General features: G+C 40.7%; 1 pseudogene; it reads left to right on the forward strand.

Moving 5' to 3' along the window:
* The window catches only part of LOC120278559, a 3,383-nt pseudogene extending 2,249 nt beyond the window's left edge, over window positions 1–1,134 (forward strand).
* The last annotated feature ends 11,445 nt before the right edge of the window (window positions 1,135–12,579 follow it).

The following is a 12,579-nucleotide window of genomic DNA, read 5'->3' on the forward strand; positions in this document are numbered from 1 at the left end:
AGAGTGATATGAAGACAAGAGCGATTCACGGGAACAGCGGTTATTCCTGTATTCTCTTTGAGTGAAGCGATTCATCTTCGATTGCACAAAGCAACCTATTCTTTAAAAAAAGAAAAAGAATCGAGTTGCAACCTCAAAGGCAAATGCCTATTCCTATTATAGCACCAGCTCATTCCCTTACCCATGTGGATTCTAGACCTTGCCTTAGTGCAAGAAGTGACTTGCATGCCTTACCTTATCCTATTGCAACTACTACTATTTAATAAGGTCTGCTATAAAAATCGGTCTAGTGCTCCTTGGGGTTCTAGATAGTCTAATTAGTGTGAATCCTACTCCTTTTCTTCACCTCTTCCTCTCTCCATACTAGCAATTAAAGGATAAGAAGGTAAGACACGACGGTAATCCGCATCAACCAACGAGGCTTCATTCCCTTCTCTTCCTCAGCGGGGTTTGCTCAAAGCTCCTTACATCCCATCAATTCAAGGATTGCCTTCATTCATTACGCTCGTGGATGTCTTCTACTATTGATTAAACCTCCCTACTGCTCTTAGATTCAAGCATAACGTAAACCTTGTCCCTATTCCATGCTTCGATTCAATTCCTTTAAACCTTGCACCGCAGTGGATTCATTCTTCCTAAGAGCGACGGATGAAGTAAGACCTTATTCAGCAAGACCGTGGTAAAGAAGTTCCTTGCTTTAGAAAATGTCGATTACTAGTAGCGTTCAGGGGCGAGGGCAATAAGCTAAGCTCCTTGCTTTGGATAGTTGGCGAGCCTTGAAGGCTTGGGTATGAAAATGAAAAAGAAGAGTTGAAAGCCGTTGTCAAGGACATGCTAATGAGATGCTTTCATCGGCCTTTTTGAGGCACTATTCAGCTGAAGTCAAGGTGAGGTTTGGAGCCCACATTGGTCTATCAATTCCTTTCTTTTTGAAAAAGGGCTTTCAACTAGAGTGGAAACGGGTGGCATTCCCTTATTTTATTTGTATTTGAGATTGTTTCATCATTGTCTGTTGTCTCTGCTCTGTTAATTTCTGATTCTGCGGCACTAGGCACGAAAAGCTTGATCAACACGATCCTATCTACTTCATCGGATTGTGAAAGACATAGGATGCCCACCAAACCTGCTATGTGAAATGGCTAGCAAGAAAGTAATGCGAGGATCGGTTAAGTTCCTTCTTTCACATGCGATCCAAGATGTCACTATTGCGCTTGAGCGGCATTATACATGGGCATGAAGGAGCCATTCTTTTTTTACTCCAGAAAGGCTCTTGGTCCTACCAATTGGACAATTGCTTGAAGCTCTGTCAAAGCGGAAAAAGACTTTAAAGTCATCGATTGCCACATCGGCTTGATCCCAAATCAATACAAGAGCGGATATTCCCCTAAGAAAGGAAATGGGGCCAACAACCCTCGATTACATGCTTCTCGTACTTTCATACTTAAGATCTTGCCCAAATGCCCTGCATGAGATCAGATTCTAACTCTTAGGAATCTCTCTAGATGTAGGATAACGAGTTGGTGCTTTAATATGAGTGTTTTTAGGGTAATGCCGGGGTAAGGAGTCTTCCCGATAGCGACAAGTTCTTGATATGCGAGGAGGCCCCCATCTATTGGCTTTGTACCATTCCCTAGGATTGCTAAAGAACCTTATTAACCTTCTTTCTTGATTCTCGTTCGAGTTTACTCTTTCTTGGTAGTGAAAGGCGGTAATTCCGGATAGGGAATTAAGCTGCTTTCTTTTCCGACCTATACCTAGGCCGAGAGATTTCTGGATATACATTTTTGGCAAAAGTGGATTAGTGCTGCTCTTACCTTGGGACGTATGCCTAAGCACCGGCATTTCCAGGTCTTTCTTTTCTAAGCTTACTGATAAGTGCTTGAGTAGACATATTTTTTTATATATGTTTTTACATGCATTGAGCATCATTTTTCTTTGTGGTTTATGTCTCATATTGTGTATTTGGTGTTCTTTTTATGCATATAGGTTGTGAATGCCTTGAAGAGTAAAAAGGAAGCAAAGATAGGCTATAAAGACATAATGTTGGGAGTTCTTGTTCAATTCAAGGACCAAGACACGAGAGCGGTTCATAAGCGTGGAGATGTGTGCCAACTTCCAAGAAGATTCAAGTCAATTCACCATTTGGAAGGGCACAAAGGCAGCCACATCTTCATATTCCTTCTCTTTGTGAAGATTGCAAGACCTCTCAAAGATACGTCGATGAAGAAAAGTTTTATAGCCTACCACATGGACGTGTGCCCGGACATGTGGCCTTAGAAAGAGTGTTCGGATCGCGTTTTTGTGAAAATCTTGTAGCAATTTCATTGTAGCGATCGTATGGCGAGATCTTATTCACGCGGCCGGCGTGGAAATTCCAGCGCCGGCGTGGAAATTCTTGCGACCCAGCGAGCGCGTGGAAAATCCACGCAGGCGGCGTGAGGGCACGTGGCGGAGCCGATCTAAGGCCTATAAATAGCCGTTTTGCCCTATTCTTTCTCATCTTTTTATGCGGTTCTTGAGGGGTGAGGGCGGCTAGGGGTTTGGAGAGGAGGTCTTTGCGGCTTTGAGGCGCTTCGTCACCAACTTTGATCGATTCCTCCTCCGTCATAGCATCAAGGAAGCCACGGTGAACCTAGCTTGGAGTGGGTCCTTCAAGGCGTCGAAGCTCTCCATCAAGGCCATCGGTTCATATATAAGGGGTTTATTTCTATGGTTTTAATGTACTTTCATTCATTGATGGTGTGTTTTTGTATGTTGTTCCATGGAGGGCTAAAACCCTAGAGGGTATTTGGGCTTGTGAACCCTAAGATTCTCATCTTTTTGTGGATTTGCTTTGTGTTTCTATTTAATCCGAGTTTGATTAAGTTTCATTCTTGATTGTTTAATGCTTGCTTGCCTTATTGATCTTATGGTTATTTGGTTTGCATGATTTGTTGCCTTGGTGGGAGAGAGATCTCCATTAGGGTTAGAACCTCAAGATTGAAGAGGGTTGAGAGGGTGAGTCATGAGATAGTGAAGTGTCCCCTTTTTCCCTCCATGTGGTGTATTCTATCTCCATTCCCTAAGCTCTATGCAACCATATTTGGTGGGAGGCGTGAGATTGCTCGATTTCTCCGCGGGACCTTGTAGGGGGTTAGGATCCTTCGCCGGGAATTAGGGTTGGATCAATCTTTAGGAATTGGATACGAGTTTGGAATCCCTAGAGTGCTTTGCGGTCATATGTGGTGTGAGGTGTTGAGATTGAGCGATTTCTCCACGGGACCTCGTAGGGGACTAGTATCGGTGATCTAGAGATGAGACCCGATTATGTTTGGATTTCCACGACTTAACTTTACTCATCATAGAAACACTTTGCTTATCCGGTACCTAATACAGAATCCTAGGGGAGCATTGCCCGAATACCCACTTTCTTGATTGAGATTCTCCTTCCATTTTACCCTTGCATATTACGTCTGCGGTGTTCACCACACTATCCCATTATCATTAGGCTAGATAGGCAGAGAGAAGAGTTAGTACTACTAGCCATGTTCACTGTGGATTCGACTACCCCGACTCACAGGGTATTTATTACTTCGACACCCGTGCACTCTGCGGTACACACACGCATATTCGGACGTGTCAAGTTTTTTGGCGCCCGTTCTGGGGAGCGAGGATGCTAGGAGCGCTAGGGACTTTGTTGCTCTAGCCATTTATCCATTTTTCATTTTATTTTTTTCTATTCCACACTTTCTTTTTCTTCCATCATTCTCATCGGTTTTTTATTTTTGTTTTCATCCATTTCACTTTATCTTCTTCCACCGTTCTATTTTTGTTTTTATTTTTGTCTTACTTACTTTTTCTTGCATGGAACTTGAATGATGATTAATCCAATTTTAAACCTATATTTTCAGGTTGAAGCTCTCACTAGAAAACTTGATCAATTTGTTAATGTTCATCAACATCACGATCCATATCGCATCAACTATCATCCAAATCAAAGGAGCTACCCAAATCTCTTGTGGGATATTGATGAACAACAATGGGAAGCACCTCAAGAAGAATTTCGAGATGGATGAGAAGCTTGAAGATGATGTACTTGAGTTTGGAAAGAGTGTTACCAAGATTTATTGAAGCCACCGATGCCCGTTTCCAAAAATATTGAGGGCCACATTAAGTTGTCACGAGGTCTCCATCAAAAAAACATTGAACATCAATTAGGAGAGATCTTGGACATGCTTGCTAAGGAAAAAGAAGAATTTGAACAAGCAAAGGCAAGTATCTCCGGGACATGATGAGGGCCACTGAGCAACATTTAAGAAGTTGGGCAAATTGAGTACATTGATGTACAAAATAAAAAGAAAGAAGTTGAATATCATTTTGAGATTTTTGGATTGTATGAATGAAGATTGTGCTTGTGAGCGAGGGAAATTTTTCAAGGGGATTTGCTTGTCTCATGTTCCTCTCAAGTTGAAAATACACAAGAAGAAGCAAACCCCAAGTTAATGGAACAAAGCATCTTTCTTTAGGATTGATCAACTCTTACAATGCAAGAGAAAGGTTTTTGGGAAGGGAAGAAGATGTGGGTAGGAGATTGAAGCAATCCAATGACCCACACTGTGCTAAGCTTGGACAATTCCCAACCCAAATTGTTTCCTTGGAGGCCAAAAAGTAAGATGGTTGGACTCTCCAACAAATACTTCATCCCGGAAAGTTGACTCTTGGTTTAAAGGAAGTAGCTATGCAATGTATAGTCGGGAGGAACACACTCTTTTTCAAGCCTCCATAAGGTAAGGAAGAGTACGTCAAGCTTAGTGACGTAAAACAAAAGCGCTACTTGGGAGGCAACCCAAGTTTTTAATTGTTTTTCTAGTTTAGATTTTTCATTTTACTGCGATAATAAATTCATGAGTGGGTGCTTTGATGAATTTTTTGTTGGTGTTGAAGTTTTTCATGGAAAATTTTTGGTGATTTAAAATTGATTTTTCATGTATGTGGCATGGTTGAGGGTGTAATTCATGTTTATAGTTGAAGAATTAGTGTTAATTTGAAGTTTGGAACCTTGCGTGGGTATCTGCAGAAATTTTGCAACTCACGCGGGCGTGTGGAATTTCCACACGGCCGTGTCATGATACTACGCAGGGGGTGTGGAATTTCCACACCCCCATGTGGCTTATAAGATTATGAGGGGTCACTTTTTCATTATCTTTACCACTTACACCCATCTTCTCCCACTTCTCCATCTTCAAGAATCTGAACTTTTGAGCACAAAAAAACTAATTTTTCTTCAACTCCTTGGAGATTTAAAAGTGTTTTGCTCGGCATTTGCATTAAGTTTCCTTCACCGATTTGCTCCGGTAAACTTCATTTTCCCCTATCTTCTCTATGCCCTTATTTTTGCCAATCCATAGAGTTTTTATTGGTTTATAAGTGTTGTTTTTTCATGGAAAATCTTGTAGAGACACTTTTAGTATGTATGGATCGGAAATTTTTTTGGAGCGTTGGAGCCCAATCATGGCTTCTTGGCCATGGTTGGCGCCTGCGGGCCAGCGTGGCGGCCCTGCGCCCGCGTGGGCGAGGCGGCCGTTCGACTGCGCTCCAGCGCGGGGCGCGGCCCGATCCGCGCGCTCGCGTGGGCGACCCGGCCGTTCGGCAGTGCGCCACGCGGTGCGGCCACCCGCGTGCCCGTGTGGGGCTGCCGACAGCTCGGCTGCAGCGCCCGAGCGGGCGCGGCCGACCCCAGCGCCACGCGATGGGCCGACCGCTCGATTGGGCGCCCGACTCACGCAGCCCGCGTGGCGCCACGGGCCGAGACCGAGCGCGCCGCAGCAGCGTGAGCTTCCCACTGCCCAGCGTGGGCTGGAAAAGTACCCAATAAGGCCAGAAAAGTGCTTGGCTTGCCCTCCACGCCCGCATGGAGCCCTGTACTCATCAAATTCATGCTTAGCGACTCCTTTTTGAAGCTTTATTTGCGGGTATGACACCAAGGACCGAAAAAAACTTGTTCAAATGCTTGAATTTCATACGGTTAACCTTGGATGAGAAGATTATTTTTGGCACACGGCAACACAGAAGACGAGCGTTGATGCTTGAGGCGTCCCACTCATGATTCTTTAGTTTTCTTTTACTTTTTGTTTTTCATTTTTTTAGTTTTTCTTTATTTTTATTTTATTTATTTTTTTGTTTGTTTTTTAGACTTTAGTTAACTTTGTGTTTTTGTTTTTGTTTGTGCGAGTTTGTGCTTCATGTGTTTACCTATAAAAACTCGTACATCTTTTTCTTTTGTTGAGCTTCACTCGAACCCCTTATATACGTGCGGATGGCCTTGAGAGTGATGTTGATGGTGTTTTAGTCATGAGACACGATCATGTGCGTTGTCCCATGGTTGTGTGAGCTTCACAACCCTATACAACACGCCCTTGAGTTGGACTTCACCAAACGTTTAATAAGGAATTCAGGGGAGTATTGTTTTAATTGCATTCCCGCACACATTATACTTCTATTGATGCTATTTTTATTGTGCTTACATGTGTACATTGAGGACAATGTACATCTTAAGTGTGGGGGATGGTTCACCTTATACATGACTTATACTTGTGTTTTCATGAGCATGCTCTTTGTTGCCAATGAAGGTTCACCTTAGGGTTAAGAGTTTAATTCTTAGTTTTTGGAGGTTGTAAACATTGGATTTTATCATGCTCTAGTTTTCATCCAATTTTCTTGAATATTTTTGTCTGTTTGCTCTTTGTGCACTTTTCTCACTCATTAGACCTATGAAGACTCTAGTTCATTTTGTTTGGGACTTTAGTGTGCTAGTTTTTTATTTGGAAATTGTTTGTTGTTTGTACATAGGGGGTGGAAAGAGCTACCACTCATGATGTATGTAGCTACTCTCATAAGAGCGGATACTTGTTGTGCCCTAATGAGAGAAAGAGCTATCTCATGGGATGTGTGAAAGCTACCACCCTTGGTAGAAAGAGCTACCACCTCGAAAGTGTGAAAGCCACCCAGGGAGGCATCTTGGGAAAGGGCTACCTTAGAGGATTGTGTGAAGCTACTACCGTTCTTTTTTTGTTCATAAATAAGTCCCGCTTTTAATAAGAACTTGGTAGTGGACATAGTGTTGACATGAGTTGAGTTTTTTTCACACACACACGCATTCGGATTTTATCATATTCATTTTTGATTGGATTGTTTGCTAGAGCATTGATCGCTTTGTCTAGTGTTTGATTCTCTCCATGATCGTAGAATTTTATTCTTGTACTCATTTGGTTAACCTAAGGCCAAGCACTTCTCTTTTCTTTCCATAGGTATAATGTTTAATTTTTGCTTGAGGACAAGCAAAGACTTAAGTGTGGGGGAGTTTGATAAGTGCTTGAGTAGACATATTTTTTATATATGTTTTACATGCATTGAGCATCATTTTTACTGTGGTTTATGTCTCATATTGTGTATTTGGTGTTCATTTTATGCATATAGGTTGTGAATGCCTTGAAGAGTAAAAAGGAAGCAAAGATAGGCTATAAAGACACAATGTTGGGAGTTCTTGTTCAATTCAAGGACCAAGACACGAGAGCGAGTTCATAAGCGTGGAGATGTGTGCCAACTTCCAAGAAGATTCAAGTCAATTCACCATTTGGAAGGGCACAAAAGGCAGCCACATCTTCATATTCCTTCTCTTTGTGAAGATTGCAAGACCTTTCAAAGATACGTCGATGAAGAAAAAGTTTTATAGCCTACCACATGGACGTGTGCCCGGACATGTGGCCTTAAGAGAAGAGTGTTCGGATCGCGTTTTTGTGAAAAAGTACTGTAGCAATTTCATTGTAGCGATGCATGTAGCAGAATCGCATTCGCAGCGACGCGTGGAAATTCCAGCAGCGCCCAGCGTGAAATTCTGCGACCCACGCGGGCGGCGTGGAAAAATCCACGCAGGCGCGTGAGGGCACGTGACGAGCGTGATCTAAGGCCCTATAAATAGCCGTTTTGCCCTATTCTTTCTCATCTTTTGTGCGGTTCTTGAGGGTGAGAGCGGCTAGGGGTTTTGGAGAGGAGGTCTTTCTGCGGCTTTGGAGCGCTTCGTCACCAACTTTGATCGATTCCTCCTCCGTCATAGCATCAAGGAAGCCACCGGTGAACCTAGCTTCGAGTGGGTCCTTGAGGCGTCGAAGCTCTCCATCAAGGCCATCGGTTCATATATAAGGGGTTTATTTCTATTGTCACACCCACCCCTTCTACCGAGGTAAATGTGGCACCCATCGGTTAAAAATTCTCTTTTAACTGAAAGCCCGACACCCCTGTTTTTAAACAAAAATCAGACCTACAAATCACAATTTACAATTTTTTTCACCAAGTACATGTTCAAATACATAAATACAATAAATATAATCACTCTAATTTGCGGGTACAACCGCTACAAGATCATGACACCAATAACAAGAAAGAAAGAAAGAGGGACCCCACTGCAGATCCTGGACTCAACCCACGACTAGCTCTATACTCGATCCCAGGGCATTCTAGGGTCCCTCGCTCACAGTAGCTACAACACATTCAGTTGGTCGGTAGTGGCTTAATAATTTCAAATACTAAAATACAGTGTATATAAAGTATATAAATACCAACTTCTCAAATAATTTTTCCAACTTTTTCAAAAATAACAGAATTATAGCAAAATACGTCTTTAAAGAACTTTTTGAAACATAAACTCATCATAAATCAATATCAAATCAATTTTTCTAAGAAAATCCAAATTGTTGTGAGAGCTGCCCTCCTAAGAGCGACAGTGGGCTTACCCCCTCATCACAACCCAAAATAACAAGTAATATAAAAACCATTCTCAAATCCACAGCCTGAAAACTCTCCCCCACTTAGCCGCCGTCGCGACTAGGTTGGGAGCCGCCAAGGTCTTCATAACCTCGAGCGTTGGCCCATCGGTCCCCATGTGGTGACTCGGGATCCCGATGTATAATCCAATCGGGGCTCTACGCTCCCACCGATCCGGACAAATCAACACTCGAGTCCACCACGCCACCTCTAAAGGGCGGCCCGTGGGGACCCACTATGCGATGAGTCGGGCCTTAGCCCGCGTCACCATCCAAACCAACATGTAAATACGACGATAAAACAATGCAGTATAAATCACATCATAGGATCCTTATCCGGGACAAGCATTCACATCACGAAAAATAAACATCATTTCCACAAAGCGATGTCAAAAGTATAACAATGCATAAAAACCAGGTAAAATCCGGATCCATGATACCATTCCTATTCCGGGAATGAAAACCAATTCCACAAATATTGTTGGTAAAACATTTTAAAATGCTCACATGATTTCACAAATCATTCCAAATCAAAGCATATATAACCATCAAAAATAAATACATGAATTGAATAATTAAATCACATATACATGTATTTTTCACTATTCACAAATCACGTATAATTATACTGAAAACCCGATGTATCAATACGATTGTCGGGGAACATCAGCAGCAAGTAAATATACGTATATTTTAACCTTATATCATAAATTAAACATGATAAAATGAAAATACTTAAATAATTATTTCCAAAATACTAGCCATTAAACGATTATTTCAAAAATAATAATAATTAATTAATTTTTAAAATAATAGCCACTACCAACTCACTCGGTGTCCTTGGGTTAATTCCCGGACACTGGAACTCCCTCCCGAGCTCGAACAACACCTATGAGAATAATATAATAAAAAAATAAATATCACATTGAAAACCCAAAAGAAAAATACAAAAACCAGGTAATTGACTCTCTAATTGGGCCCCACTTATTCCAATCGGTTAAAACTCGGCCTTGAATAGTTAAATCGGTCTCCAATTGCACTTAAATTAACCTAATTTAGGCTAAACACTCTTTGAACCAATTTGAACCAAGATCAATTCCACTGAACCAAGTTTAATTGCATCTGAACCAAACTCAATTTCACTGAACCAGATTGAACCAACCCAATTCTTATACAAAAATTTCCTGGACCAACTTGGTTCAACTGAACCCAAATTTTCTTGAATTGGTTCAGCCAAAAATCCTTAGCCCGACATCCAAACCAAGCCCCAAATCAATCTCAACCAACTCAAATTAACCAAACAATTCAAGTCCAACCACACTCAATTTGATTTGATCAAACCTAGACCAAAATTAATTCAATTAAACCCAACCACACCAATTCTCATTCAAACCCAAGTCCATCTCAACTTGATTTGATCAAGCCCCAACTCAACCAAATCAACTCAACTCAACCAAATCAATTCCAACTTGGTTTAATCTAATCAAATCAATTGGACTAACTCAACCCATTTCAATCCAACAATCATCATTAACACCTTAATCATCCTAATTATCAATTTAATTAACTAAACCAAATTTTTAATCTCGATTGCTACATGATACGCTTATAGTAAAAACCGAAAAATCTCATCCTCCATTTTTAAACAAAATTCAACTCAAATACAAGATTTTTTTCCAAAATAACTTCAAGCATTCATCATCAATAACAATCAAGCAAGTTTTTATTAATCAAAACCAAGTCCAAATCTCACAATAACAAGATAAAAACTTTAGCATCTTTTGCCCAAGTTTTTCAACCAAATAAAATGCATCATTTCAACCAAATAACTCTTACCAAGCAAGCAAACACTCCGTGAACTTTCTCCCGAGATTCTCCAAGCTCCAAACTCCTTGAGCCTCCCATTTTCCTTTTCATTTTCATTTTTCATTTTCTCTCTCACGGGTTCTCATGTAGCGAGTGGTGGAGAAGGAGATGAACAATCATCAAAAAGTCTAGATTTTTTTCTCTAAATTAACTCTTCAGCCGAAATTCACTTTTTAGTCCCTCAAAACGTAACTTCTTACAAAATAGTCCCTGAAAAAAACTCACAAATGGTCCCTGGATTATAAAAATAATATTCTCAAAAGGTCCTTTAAAAATTATCCAATGGTCCTTGTATTATAACACAATATTTCCAAATGATCCCTTCAACTTACCTTTCAGTCCTTGGTTTCCAGAAATATTTTATATCAATCATTTTTTTCTATTACTCTTTTAACCCAAAAATCTTTTATAAACTTTTTACACTTAAGTCCTTGTTACATCCCACTTGGGGTTTCTCAACAATATTACTCTGTAGAAAAATCTTACTGCAACTATAGTAATACCTCGAATATATTTTTCCAACAGCTTAATCACGGGTTCGGGGTATTACAATCCTTCCCTATAAGAAAAATTTCGTCCTCGAAATTTTTCTTAACATACATCAATCGATATCACTGAATTTCACTTACTTGTTCCAAACTGCTTCTCTTGTTCCAAATATGCTCGATAGTAAATAACAATACTGTGAAAGGTTGTCCAAGTATCTGCTGATGATCAAAGTGAACCTGATTCCTTCTATACGGTGTTATACACGGTATACAACACTCTTCTGATGTGTTACTCTGGCTTCCTCACTTCCAAAACTCATATAATAAAATAATCTTGTATTTTCCACAATCTAGAAGAAAAGCAACTTCTTATTCATAAGTAGAAATACACCATACTGGAGATACACAAGTGGAATACAAACATCTCAAGCACACAAGTGGTAGTACAAACAGGTTATTCCACTATTCACAAGTCTCATATAACTACTGAACCTCATCCTTGTCTGCGGTTTCTGCGGTTCAACCTTTCCCGGTTCCATTGCTCAACTGCTGCACCATAGTTAAGGACTGCATGGGCATCATCATATGCAGTTACAAACTCCTCAGGAACTCCATACCTCGTTCTCAATTCTGGCATGTGACTCTCGTCTAGGTGAAAACGTTCCATGTAGATATTCCTCAGCTCTGAAGCAACTATAGAGCTAAAATCTCTGGTATTCATGGTTACCACATAACGAGCTTGTGGGACATAAACATCAGTCATTGCTTGTTCTTGATTACCAGGTGCAATAATAGAACTAGAAGATGCTGAGGCAACAAGAGTAGAGCTAGAGGGTACTTAAGCAGCAGTATGGGTTTCCATCTCTTCTTCCCTCTTTCGTCCCTCCTCTCTCCTCCTCTGTTCCTCCACTTCTCTTCTCTGTTCTTCTTCCTCTCTTTCCTGCTCTTCCAGGAAATATCTCTCTACTCTTTCTCTATTATACCTTGGAGGAGGTCCTCGTCTCAGTCGTCTCAAACGCCTTGGTTCCATTACTCAAAAATCATTAAGACACTAAAAATTCCACTGATGAAAAATGCAAGTCTGATCTTCTCCTCTATTTAAACACAACTAAACTACACTTAGAGGAGCTGGCCATAATTCATCCAAAGTCCGACAAATCAAACTCGAATCAATGTCACATCATAACACACCTTTTAAGAATCAACAGAAAGGTGATAAAGAAGACTGGTTACTCACGGGCTAATCTCCATATTCTTAAGCACAGGTATGTCCAAAGTATCTTTCAAATCAAACTGCAAATCAATGTGTGCCAGTCAACAAAGAGAATGCAAAATACCCTTCTTTGGCAACTTTAAGTTAACTTATTTTTGGATAAAACCAATTCCAATAAATATCTCAACCCGTGATCCTAATCACAGTGCATTGT

Source organism: Dioscorea cayenensis, chromosome 16 (assembly GCF_009730915.1).
Source record: "Dioscorea cayenensis subsp. rotundata cultivar TDr96_F1 chromosome 16, TDr96_F1_v2_PseudoChromosome.rev07_lg8_w22 25.fasta, whole genome shotgun sequence".
Lineage (NCBI taxonomy): Eukaryota > Viridiplantae > Streptophyta > Magnoliopsida > Dioscoreales > Dioscoreaceae > Dioscorea > Dioscorea cayenensis.